Source organism: Pinus tabuliformis, chromosome 2_1, assembly GCF_031772625.1.
Source record: "Pinus tabuliformis cultivar Carrire ecotype Pingquan chromosome 2_1, CPIR1, whole genome shotgun sequence".
Taxonomy (NCBI): Eukaryota; Viridiplantae; Streptophyta; class Pinopsida; order Pinales; family Pinaceae; genus Pinus; species Pinus tabuliformis.
The window spans coordinates 831,614,808-831,627,935 of record NC_142299.1 but is presented as its reverse complement, the minus strand read 5'-3'; positions in this window follow the sequence as shown (position 1 = coordinate 831,627,935).

Below are 13,128 nucleotides of genomic sequence, written 5' to 3'. Positions count from 1 at the left end.
TTTCACTGAAGGAAAAGTGTGTATATCTTGGAAAAACAAATTTTTTGGTCCAAGGTATTTGACCCAAGGTATTTGGTCCGAGGTATTTGGTCCAAGGTATTGGTTCTAATTAGTTTTGGTCCATGGTCTTGAAAAAGGCCTAAAACTATATAAGGAGGAGAAGATCATTAGGCCAGATGTTCAAGTATTTTGAATATCTTATGAGGTGTTGGTTCATATATGTAGGTTAATGAGCTTCTGATGGTTTTCTTGATCTAATCTAAGGAGGCACCTATATGGCTGATGAAGGTTGATGGACCGAGATCATAAAGGCTTAAAAGTATTATAATTATGTGGTTTGATCTTGAACAGTCTAGATCTGAATACTGACGCGTGTTTTATTCTGTAAATATGATGATCTGGGTATGACTGAAGTCTGGAGTAGTTGTGATGTTTTAAGTTAGCATTTACAGATCTGTATGCAGGTTCACTTTACTAAAAGAGCGTATACACGTTGGCTCAGCATATCAAAGTAGCGTATACATCATAAATTAGAATTTGCAAATCTGTACACTAGTTCCCCTCGGTAAAAGAGCGTATACACGCTGGTTTGACACATGGAAGTAGCGTATACCTTATGAAGCATGATGTTTAAAGTTTCAGTAGTTTCTGTTTGTTGTTGTAGAGTTCTGGATTCTGCTTTGTGTTCTGGTGACTGTATTCTGGTAACAGTGTTCTGAATGATCAGATTGATTGATTGTGATTTGCTTCAGTAATGATGGGTTGTTAGTGATTGATTGATTTAGTTGTGGTTGATTCAGAAAGTGATGATTGAGTTTCAGTGATTGGTTGATGCAGATGTATTTGATGGTTGTATTGCAGTTATGATTTTCTAAGCTTCAATGTTGTTGATGGGTCCAGTGTGAAAATTGGATGAAACGTGGCCTTGATATTGTGGTGTTGTGTTCCAAGAGTATCCAGTCTGAAAATTCATGAAACGTGGTCCCTGGTGGAAGAGTGGAGTTTTTTGTAGGCTGGCACCTACGTACTAGTAAACATATTGGCTAGTACAAGAGCTAGGGGGTTGTAGCTCCCTTCCAGTAGTAGTTGGAGAATGAGAGAAGGTTGTAGCCTTCTACAGGTGGGTGCCTACGTACTGGTATGAGTTTGCACCAGTACAAGATTGTAAACATATTTTCTTATTATTAAAAGAAGACAGAGACGACAACAATAGGTGGTTTTTACCCACATTGGGTTTCCACCTTATATCTTGGTGTTCATGTGTGTTGCTTATGTGTGATGCTTTATTCTTCTTTTACTGCACTATCTAATAAATCTTTGATATATTGGTTAAAGCTCAATACATGATAAATTGTCTAAATCAAAAGTTCTCTACATATACGTTGGTTACTTTAAGTACAGTCACATGTACACGCTAGTTCACTTAGCTAAAGTAGCATATATAAATCTGTTTGGGAAATAAAATTATAGATCTGATAATACTAATTCACACCCCTCTCAGTATTATTTCCAACATGAACTTGCTCGACCCCACTGCCAAGTCTGCGGTAGTGTGCCATTCTGTCGGCCACTAATCAAGAATTACATCAATCGCATCATCCGTTTCCAAGTAAGGCAAGTCATACCATGTCTGCTGAAGGTCCTTCCGTGCCCTAGTCGATACGCGTTGAAAGTCTACCTTAAACTCCACATACTCCTGCAGTTTGGAAAACACAATAGGTGACAACTGCAGTTTGCGATTGATAGCCATGCAAATGTTCATTTCCATCAAGATCCAGAAGATCTTGCTATCCTTAATGTGATGAGCATCCTTGGCCACCCATAGTGAAGCATACTTCACTGCCTCTAGCAGGTCTAGTGCGACAGAGGGGAATTGACTATCTTCCGGCAGCTCCCAGGCTACCAGCACAATGGATGGCAAGATCCACACATAGTGGAAGGTCTTGCTAAACTCCTATGCCTCGTGGCAATTCACAAGGAATTTACTGTAGAGATAACACGCCCAATTAAACTGGACTCCTTCGGCGCATTGGGCTGCAAGAGTAATGATTGGTGTTGGCACTTCATCTGCGCGACACTTCCTCGTAACCTTTCCTACAAAAATATGTGTGGCCACCTTGACGGCGGGATCATAGATACTCGAGATGGCATAGCCTCGCGGTGTCTTCATGAGCTTGAATTTCTCCATGGCCTCCACGAGGGCCTGCTCACCACCTTTTCCACCAAACAACATGGCTGGATTTTCCCCTGTATAGGGCAGCCACGTGATCTGATGGATCAGCCCGTCAGTGATGGGCATCAGCTCCTCCAGCCACAGACACCCATCGTGCACCAAGCATAGCAGCTACTTGATGACCAATATTGTAATGGGCGTGTGATTATAGTGTGGCACCCATAGCAGGTTGAGTAGACTTACCTTGTATACTCCCCTGAGCCACTTCTGTAGTTCTAATGCAGTCATCTCGGTGGTTGTCTCAACAACGCAGCGCATTAGTTTTTATGTCACCAAGTGCGAGAACTTTTCATGGTCATACAAGTCCCAATCTTCTAGTTTCAACAGTGGAACCTATCCCAAGCGCGGTTCTTCAAAGATAATCTCATCCGGCAGCAGAGGTGTGTGCAAGGTGACCTTGCTTTCATCAATGTACTTTCACACTTTGGTTTTTCCTTTGCGAGGAGGGACATAATCGGCAAACTTAGTGATAGGGTCAGAACCCTAGACTGCAACTTCCTCCACTTCCACCCCCAAATCCTCATCATCCATCGAGATGTCCTCAATTTCTTCCTCCTCTAGCTCCAAGTTAAAGACTTTTCCCTTTTCTTGTGGGGAGGGCTTATCCTTCTTTGGGTTTCTTCTAAGCGACGTGCGCACTGGTATCGTAGCCTTCTTGCCCTTCTTATGCTTCACACTCTCCTTGGTTGAGGTAGGCTTTGGTCTAGGCATTCATGGTGACTTGGGGACTTCAGCTAGTACCTCTGTAACCTCTAGAGCAACTCCCTTTGCCTCCGTAACAACTTCCAGCAAAGCCCCCTCGGCTATCACTGCTTCGACGTCGAAAGCTTCAGGTCCAGGGATAAAATAACAGATGAAATTGTGGTTGGACTCTGGAAACCGATAAAACACTAGGTAGTCAAGCAATGCTTCAAAGAATGTGCAGGTCATGCACGTCTAAGAGCTCACCAACTCAATATTCAAAATGGCAAGTGTTTTTTGTTGGGCCTCCACCTATAATTTATAGTCCATTTTGAATTCAAATCTGACCGTTCCCCCCAGATTTGGTTCATTAATGCTAGATTGGCAGGAGATTGTCAAGGATCTTACCCATAAATTTTGTCTTAGATGTCAGTCACTCACTCCATTTGGCCGCATTCTTACTGTCAAGTCATGAAAAGTGACTTTAACGGTCACTTTCTGGCTGAACTACGTGATTTTTCCCTGGGTAGCACAACTCTCTTCATACTGTCATGAACCCTATGATATTTCCTCATGCCGCACAATCCTCCAATCGCGCAATTCCCCAACTCGGGTAGTCTACTTTATAATCCCGCGCCTCCTTTTAGTTGCCTGGAGTGCTAAGACTATGCTACCTTCATATAGTCACCTGGTCGGATCACCAGTGTATGGCTTCAACCGGTTGCCATTCACATTTCCTAAGAAGGGATCTCCATTCAATTTAACTAACTGAACTGCTCCACTGTCGGTAATCTCCTTAATGACATAAGGCCCTAGCTAGTGCATTAAGATTTCCCTAGAAATTTATGAAACTTATTGTCATATAACAAAACCAGATCATTTACCTTAAAGGTGTGCAGCTTAATGTGTCGATCATGCCATGCTTTTTTTCTTTGCTTTTGGACCTATTGGTGAAATCCAGCCAGAAACCTCTCTTCCTCAAGCTCAACAAGCTGTGCAAGCCACTCTTCTAGGGCTCCAAGATCCATCATACCCGTGAGTGTCGCTATGTGTAGACTAGGCACAATGTATTCCATGGGCATCACTACTTCAACACCATATACAAGCCTAACGGGTGTCTGTCCAGTCAACCTTTTGCATGTCATCCGATAGGCCCACAGTACTGCGGGTATGTGCAGGTCCCAATTACTTTGCTGAGCATTGCAAACCTTGGTTAGCACGTTCTCTGGCACCTTATTGAATGCTTCCACCATCCCGTTAGCTTGTGGGTGATAAGGCATGATTTTCTAGTGATATACCTCAAATTCCTCCATCAACGTGCTGATCATTTCATTCAGAAAATGCATACCACAATCACTCATCAAAATTTTTGGACACCCAAATCTTGTCAGTACATACTCAAAGAGAAACTTCGCAGTGGTCGCACCTATGCAGTCCTTCACAGGTTGTGCCTCTTCCCATCAAGTCAAATACTCATTCACAGTGATAATGTACCACGCTCCCATCTTCTTTCCTTGGGGTTGAATGGGTCCCACAAAATCTATCGCCCATTTCTCAAAAGGTTATAACTTCATATGTGGGTTCAAAGGCAGCTCATCTCTTCGCGATGGCCTGCCAGTCCTTTGACACACATCACACACCTTATAGTAAGCTTTTGAATCCTAATGGAGGGTTGGCCTCCACAACCATGTGCGTAGAATCTTCTGTACGGTCGCTCTTCCTGCATAATGGCCTCCTGCAGTGCCCCCATGAGCGTCTACGAGGATAATTCTCCTTTCAAACTCTGGCACATATCACTATAATACTTCATCAGACCCCATTTTGTACAGATTCCCAGAAATGATAGAAAAGTTTGTTGCGCGCACCACTAAATCCTTTTTCTGCTCGACGGTGTAGCCTTCCGAGGTAGTTCCTATCGTTAGGAAGTGTATGACGTCATGCGCACTGCAAATAGTTGCGCATCAGTCAATCCCTACTCCAAATTAGTGGGCTCTTCCCCTATTTCGATGCATGACAGATGGTCTAGTCTCGCGTTCAGTCGTCTAGGCTTCACAATAACTTCAAAATCATATTCTTGGAACAATAAAAACCACATACAGATTCTCCCCCCTAACACACGCTTATTGACGAGGTATTTCAACACAAAATTATCCATATACATCTTAAAATCTCCACCCAGCAAATAGTGTCTAAACTTTTAAAGCACATATACCATGGCTAATCCTTCACGCTCAGTGGTGGAATAGTTCTTCTCAGCCTTGGATAACCCCCTTCTTGCGAATGTGATAGGATGGTCCAATTCTCCTATGCCAGCTTGTGTCATTACTACTCCTAGTGCTATACATGACGCATCTACATGGAAATGTAACTCCTTTTTCCAATCTGGGAAGACTAAAATCAGCACAGTGACCATTTTTCCTTTCAATACATCCATGTTTTTCTGACAGTCCTCGTCCCAACAGAACGTGACATCCTTTTTGAATAAATTCTCCATAGGCGGGGTGATCTGGGCATAGCCCTTGATAAAATTCCTGTAATACCCAGTATGTCCTAAGGTTACGCACATCTATTTTCATTCCTCAGTGCCTCCAAGTTAAGTGTCATAGCGATCTTCATGAGATCTACCATCAGTCCCCGTTTACAAACCACATGAACCAGCAGAGTCCCAAAAGGAACACAAAACAAGCATTTCTTCTGATTGAGCACAATCTGGTACCTTCGACAAGTATCTAACATCAAGTGCAAACTTCCCACATGGCATTTCACCAGCCCAAACATAGTCCAGTCATCAAAGTACACCTCTAGAAACTTATGAATGAATTCTTTGAATGCAGCAATGACTACGCGTGAAACAATTACAGCCGCATTCTTCAATCCGAAAGGCATTATAGTGTACCGAAAACATCCCCATTCAGTCGTGAAGGTCATCTTTCTTCTATCTTCAGGCGCTATTTTGATCTGATGGTACCCAAAGAACCCAACAATGAAGGAGTTCACTTCTTGGCCACCTATATTATCCAATACCTCATCAGCGAACGGAGTCAGGAAAGGATCATGCATGCAAGTGTCATTCAACTTCTTGTGATCTACGCATATCCTTATTTCATCCTTCTGCTTCTTTTCCTGTACAACCATTGGGCTCACCCAATTAGATTCTTTTATGGGCTCAATTGATGCAGGAGCATTTAGCTCAACAATATCATTGTATTTTAGTAGACATAGGGGGTTTTATGTTTTAAGGAATTTGGTTTCCTAAGTGTTGAATTAATGTAATTATTAAGGTTTTGAGTGATTTTAATGAGATAAGCTAGAATAGGGATTTAATTAACTATAGTGTTTCATATTTGTAAATGTTCTCGAATGTTGGAGAACATGAGAGATTCAGGATAGTTGAGAGATTTGAGAATCAATTGTAAATCTTAGATTAGGAGTTGGTTTCCTTATTTGTGTATTAAAGAGGATCCTTAGGGATAAAGATGAGATTTTAGGATTCTGTTGAGAAGTTTATGGATCTAAACCAGGAATTGGTTGTAGAATCCTTTTGTATAAATGTAAGCCTAAAAGGAATAGTCGGGGGTTAGCTAGTTAGTCAAGTTAGATAGTTAGAGGTTGTGAGTTAAAGGTTTGATTGTAAGCCTATGGGTAGTTAGGAAAACAGAGGACACTGATACAGAAGATCAGGACAACGAGAGAGTTCCTGTGTAAATTCCTATTTATTAATACAAACATCTCAATTCTGAGTTTATGTGTGTATGGAGTAATTGAGTTATAATCTCTGTGTGAACTAGAGTAAATTCTGTGTAACAGAGGTTGCAGGTGGAGTTCGAGCATAAAACAGAGAGGAAGAATGATATGAAGGATCGTATTGGATTGCTTGAATCCATTCAAAATATCACAATCGAGATTCAAGAGTGGCTGTGTCAAGAGCATGTGGAGTTAAATCAAGAGGGAGTTGTGTTGCAGGACAACTAAATACTGAAACTATGAAGTAAAACCTAAAACCACAGAAACACTGAGAAATGGCATAAAAATGATGTAAAGGGAAGGTCAAAGAAATGAAGTGATGATGAACGGGAACTATTAGATCCTTGAGATCGATGAATATTAATGTTAGAAGAAAATGGCAGAGGAATAGATCTGGATCGTCAGATCAACAGACCCATTAAATCAATGGTGACAAAAACTGTGGGGAATAGGAGTCTTCAGATGTCTTGATCATGGTTGAAGCTCTATACTCACTCCTAGCCGTTGATCTCATATTCAACCTTTTAGATCACATTCAACTGCGGGGGGTTAAAGTGTTTTTAAACCATGTGCTAGTTGAAGACCCACAGGTCATAGATTTGATGACCTCATATATCCAACAGATATCGGGTCATAAAGTGATCGGATGTTAATCTCAGAACGGACCTGAACATTTATAATCAAGGATTTATAATCCTTATCAGCTCCATAAGAGTGAGTAAACATTGCGCAAGATTCTGTGTGATATCGTTGCTGACTATTGGATCAAGTGGGCTTTGATCAACGATGGAGATTGAAGCCGATAGGACTTGGGGAAGAGTGGACCCGAAAATTTTATCGACATGAGTTAAAGTTATTTGAGTTCCAGAGGATAAGTGGAGATCATGTGACAATCATTGATATGATGGAATGAAATCGAATGGTGGAGAGTGAACCTGAATAAGGGAAGAATCGGTAAATGTGCAAAGGCCGAGGAAAGGTGAAAAGGTAAGTTTACGTGTGTTTTATGTGTATTTCTATTATACGAAGGTTATAATAGAAATAAAGCAGATTAATGTATTTTGGGTTAAATCGGGTTAAACCAAAGTTTAACCATGGGATGGTTAAACGAGTAGATGTTAAGAATCAACCAAAGGGTTAAGTAATAAGGGTTAAGGATTAATTAAAGTTTAATGAAGGTGGAGTATAAAGTCTCGATGGAGAGGTTAATTAAGGTTTAGACTATTGAATAGTCTTTGAAACATTTCTGCATGAGATTTTATTAAAGGGCCTTAAACCTTAAGTTATGAAGGTTTGACTAGGTAGGGTAATTGAAAGTCCTGGGATAAATGAGATTATGCATTTTATATGCATACTGTGGGTATTTTCCGCCTAGCCTGGCATCATTTTCGTATCAGAGAAGAATTGTGGTTGAAACATTTGATATTATAACAACACAAAGAAATTCCATGTGAAAAATTCTTTGAAAATAATTTAGAACAGAGTTATGTTTTAAGATGTGTATTCAGGAAAGAAGTGAACAAATTTTAGTCTGACAACTAGTAGGCACACAGAGATAAAGTATAGCAGAATATTGGGAGAATTTGTAGATGCAAGGGAACAAAGAATAATCATTCAGAGTGTAGGAGAATGGTAGAACAAGATCATGCAGAGATCTTGGAGGTGAGGTGATATGTTTTGTTTTAATTTGATTTGAATATTGGAGAGTGTGTGGTCTTTATATTGATGCACAGGTAGCAACATAAGAAGGTGAGAAGATTGTAGCAACCTAGAGCAAGGAGTGCTCAATTGGTTCCAGAGGAAAGAACCATAGAAATGCTAAAAGATTGAGCTCAGAGGATAGAAGCTTAGTGAGGCATATGTAGCAAGAAGGAGACTTGTTACTGTAGTGTTTTTGTTGCAGCTCACAAAGGCAATTCCAAATAGGTTGTGGGTAGAATAGCTAAGTAATGAAGGAAGATGGTAAGAGTTTCTAAGTGAAAGAAGAGGTGGTCAGAACCTAGTATTTCATTAGTGATTGAAATACAAGAGGACAGTTGTGTTCTTAAAAGGTGTAGATGAGTTGAAGCCTAGAAGGAGCAGAGAGAAGTGCTCAAAAGAGGTTCCAGAGATAGAGAACCAATTGTTTGCCAAAAGACCAAGTATAGAGGAAATCTTGGCGAGGTAAGTGGCAACAAGGAAGACTTGTTGTTGCAAAGGCTTTAGTGCAGCTCATAGTAAGTGAGTAAGGAGCTCATGAAGATAGAGAAGGAGAAAATTACTACTGATAGTCATAGCAGTGAGGAAGACCACAGAAGAAAAAAATTGAAGGAGTATATCGAAGTAAATGGCAAGAGAATGAGTCAAGAGGAAATTGACAAAGAGATTGCTGAGGCAAAAGAAAAACTCAATGTATTGAGGATGATACTTCTGGAAAACCAAAGACTAGGTTGGGTCTTGAAGAGAAAGGCAGTAAAGTGGCATAAGTTACAGAGAAGGCTACAACAGAGGCAAGTAAAGTGGCTGATGGAAAAACTCAGAGAAGCTGAGTTGGAAATGGAAGTTTCTATTTGTGAACTAGAGCAGGGTGAAGTTCTGGGTGAAGAAGAAGGAATTATTGATGATCTTCTGAACTTTTGGACAAATGAAAACCGACAGGAGAATGTAAAATATTATATTGTTGAATCTAATAATTTTGATGTGATTACAAGTTTTGCAGAGGATGAGCAATATTTTGAAGCTGTCAAAAGTATGGAAGAGTATCTTTCAGAAGATAAAAATTCTGAAGTAAAGAATGATGGAGAATGTCTCTTGAATGAGAAAAATAGTGAATTATTGCAGCAGAAAGAATTTAGTAATATATTGATGTTTGAAACTGTGACAACACAGGAAAAATTTCTTGTGGAAGGAGATGAAATTCAGTCTGAGGAACTGATATGTGAAGCAATAGTTGAGACTATTGAACCTTGTAATTATCAAACTGATAATTTGTGTATAAATGGAGGAATCATAAGTAATGATTAAGTACTTATGAAGTGTCAAAGAGAAGTTGAGTTGCTATAGTATTTGCTGGGAAATTCATAGTATGATAGTGTGATTGCAGAGGAAGGAGTTCACTACAGTGGACAAGAGCAAAAAGACATCATTATAGTAGATGATGTGGAGGGGAGACTAATTGATAGTCATGAGAGTACATTAGAGAATTATTTAAAGAGGTTGAATCAACATATTGATGTGCTGATAGAAGAGGAGAAATTAGAGTAGCATACTGAAGTGTTGCCAAAGGAAGAAGAGGCACTAAGGCCTTATGTTTTTTATTTTAATAATTGTTTTGTGAGTGTAGGTTCAGCTGCAGATGCTGGAGGAAATTTGGCATAGATGAGCAGCCAAGTAAAGATGGTAGAAGAGGATTATGTGGAAGAATTTAATCCATGGAACAAGATGTTCAATTGCTGGAGAGAATGCTGGAATGTCAGGATTCAATGTAGAAAGAAATAAACATGAAAGAGGGTAAGGATGAAAGCTGTTATGGCCTAAATCTACCTCAGGCTGAGAAAGGCAGGTCTAGGGTAACATCAAACCACGCTTAACCTGGTAGCTAGCCCTACCAGGTCGGGAGAGGGCTCTCTCCTTGTCAATCTCAGGAAAATATAGCAAATAAAGCTTAAGATGACTAATATAAAGACTAATTTTAGGCTAGGTATATGCTCAAATAAGTTTTATTGAATTTTATGTTGGTTTGTTGGCTCAAATGTGAAAGGAAGATTTGGGTTCGAGGAATGGACTCAGTCTTGTAGAGGTTTCTGTGGGGATAGGTAGGAAAATGGTTTAGTACTTTAAATTGAGTGAGATGGAGATTCTTAAGAATGTTGAGGAGTTGGAGAGGGCATGAAAGTCTCAGGAATCCTCTTCAAACAGTTGAAAACATGAATAGCTAAACAAACCCTAGGTAGAGCAATGCAACATCAATGATTTCTACCTTTATCCTTGATTCGTTTAGTTAAGTTGAAACGAGAGAGATGATGGCATACATAAACAAATGTAAACCTGAATCACAGAAGGAAAAACAATACTAAATCACCTTGCCACAAGAATCCCACAAAATGTTGCACACCCTGGTCTATTCCTTGCCAAACTGCAAAGATGAATGTACAATCATGCTCAAACCATTCACAAGAGTCCAACCTTTACAAATGACTGAAAAATTACTAGATATAGGCAAAAAAAAACTAATGATAGCCTTTATGGGTCGAATTCATGAGTTTAGGAGTTGTTTCAACAAGATCTAAACTAAGAACTGAAAAGTAGGCAGTGGAACAGCTTGCCTCTAAAACCTAGGAAACTGATTCATTTAGTTCAAAACCACCTATACATGATGTATCTACCTCCATGAGTGAATTTTTATCATTTTTACATCAAATTCCATCCATTTACATAAAATTACATCATGAGTTTGACCATAAGAGAGAAAAAATTCAAACTGAGAAAAAACTAGGTGAAAAACAAAGTTTTTTGTCAAAAATGGCAATTTTCCATCCTGTGCGTTGCGCCACTTTTCCTATGCGTAGTGCCTTTTTGAAGCTAATTTTGGAGGCCTTCCTGTGCACTAAATTTGCTCCAAGTGGGCTTGTTGGAAATTTATATTTGTCTACTTTCCACAATAGGTGGAATTTCTGAATTTGGTGTCCATTTACCCCTCCAAAAGTCAATTCTCCCAACATTGCTTCCTGTGTGGCTAAAAAGGGGCAGAGAGGGCATTTTTAAGGTGTTTTTGACCCTTTTGGAGGCCCAAAACTTGACAAAAATTTCTAGTAATTTCTGGGTATGCATGATTTTTCACAAGGAATCCAAAAATTTAGGGTTTTCCTCTAGAGGAGGTCCCTAGAAAAAGCGAGCACCGGGTGGCGCTACGCACCGAGCTGAAAAACCTATTTTTTCCTTCAAAATTTCAAAATTGCCAAAAAGTGTGCCAAATTTCTTAAAGTTTGGGATGAGTGACCTGCATCAAGTACTATGTTGGGCCAAGGAAGCTTCAGCCAAGATCTTGAGTTTATCTTACTCTTTCTTTCTCCTCAAAGTTTTCCTCAACTTGGCTTTTAGGCTCCTTATTCTTGCTTTGCAAATCTTGTTTCTTGCCAAGTAGTGATAAGCCATGTGCCTCAACATCTTTTTCTCCTTATTGGCCTTCTCAAGTAGCTTCTCCAAGTGCATATTTTCCCTCTCTAGCCAAGGTTCCTACTTAGCATCAATCTCTTTCTCAAGCGGTGTTAATTTGACTTTCCTCCTCTTGGCTACTTACCAGTTTTCGCTTATGTTTTGCAGCTCCATGATTGTCTACCTGTCCTCCAACTGCTTGTTCCTTTGCTCAAGGTAGTTTATGATCCACTTAGCTCTTTCAAGGTTAAGAGCTAAGTCATGAATGTCAGCTTCTTGTTATTTGATGATCTCTTTGAGTTTTGAGCTTTGGGAGCCCAAATCAGTGTCCTCATCCTGAATCAAAATGAAGTCTTTCTCCTGACCTTCAGAAGGCCCCTCGTCATGCAATGGTTGTTTCCCTTTGTCCTGCTTTGCTGAAGAAGAAGGAAAAGCCCCTTTCACCCCGAGTGAATATAGCATTTGCTTATGATCTGATGAAGGAAACGAGACCCCTTCCACCCCGGGTGCAAATAGTACTCGTTTGGCAGCTGCAAATAATCTCCTTATGCCCTTTTGATAAGTGAAAAATACTGGCACACTAGTAGTTTGAGTCTCATGCACTTCTTGCTGACTTGAAGGCCCTCCTACCTCATGAAATACGGATGGGGTCACTTGAGGGTTTGTGAAAACCTCATGTGAAATGAAATCATCCCATGAAACATTCAGCAAGCTTAGCTGATGCAAAACAACGATCTTGATCAATGCAAAGCGATAGATGTTGTTGTACTGTTGATGAGGAGGTTTTATTTGCACCAATGTGGTCATTTTCTCAATATTTTTGCATATGAAATAGGGGATGTTCATCATCCTCACTCTAGAGAAATGCATCAATAGTCTAACATGATAAGTGTATAAGCGAGAAAATCTGCCTTCACAACTGAAGTATTTGATAATGAGCTTCATGAGTGGAGCATATGTCTCCTATAGGTATCTGAAAGGGAAGACCCTACTGATTTGCTTCTGATAGCTAGCCTTGATATAAGGCTCATAATGCTCTTTGTCCACAAGTTGTCCTTTGTTCCACTGTTCACCCACATTGGGAATACCTCTTGCTTTAGCTATAGTTTCAGGTGTCAAAGTGAAGGTAACACTTGCCAAATTGACCTGGCCATTGTGAAGGTGAAGGACAAATAGACTAGCAAGCTCATGGTGGTATTTCACTCTTTCCACCATCTCACAAAATTGGTAGCAAGAATGATGTTTGAAACATGCTACAGCAAGAGGACAAGCCAATAGCTCTGTGAGTGTAGTAGGCTCCTCCCGGATGTGTTTTCCTCCCTTGTGTGGTTTTCTTG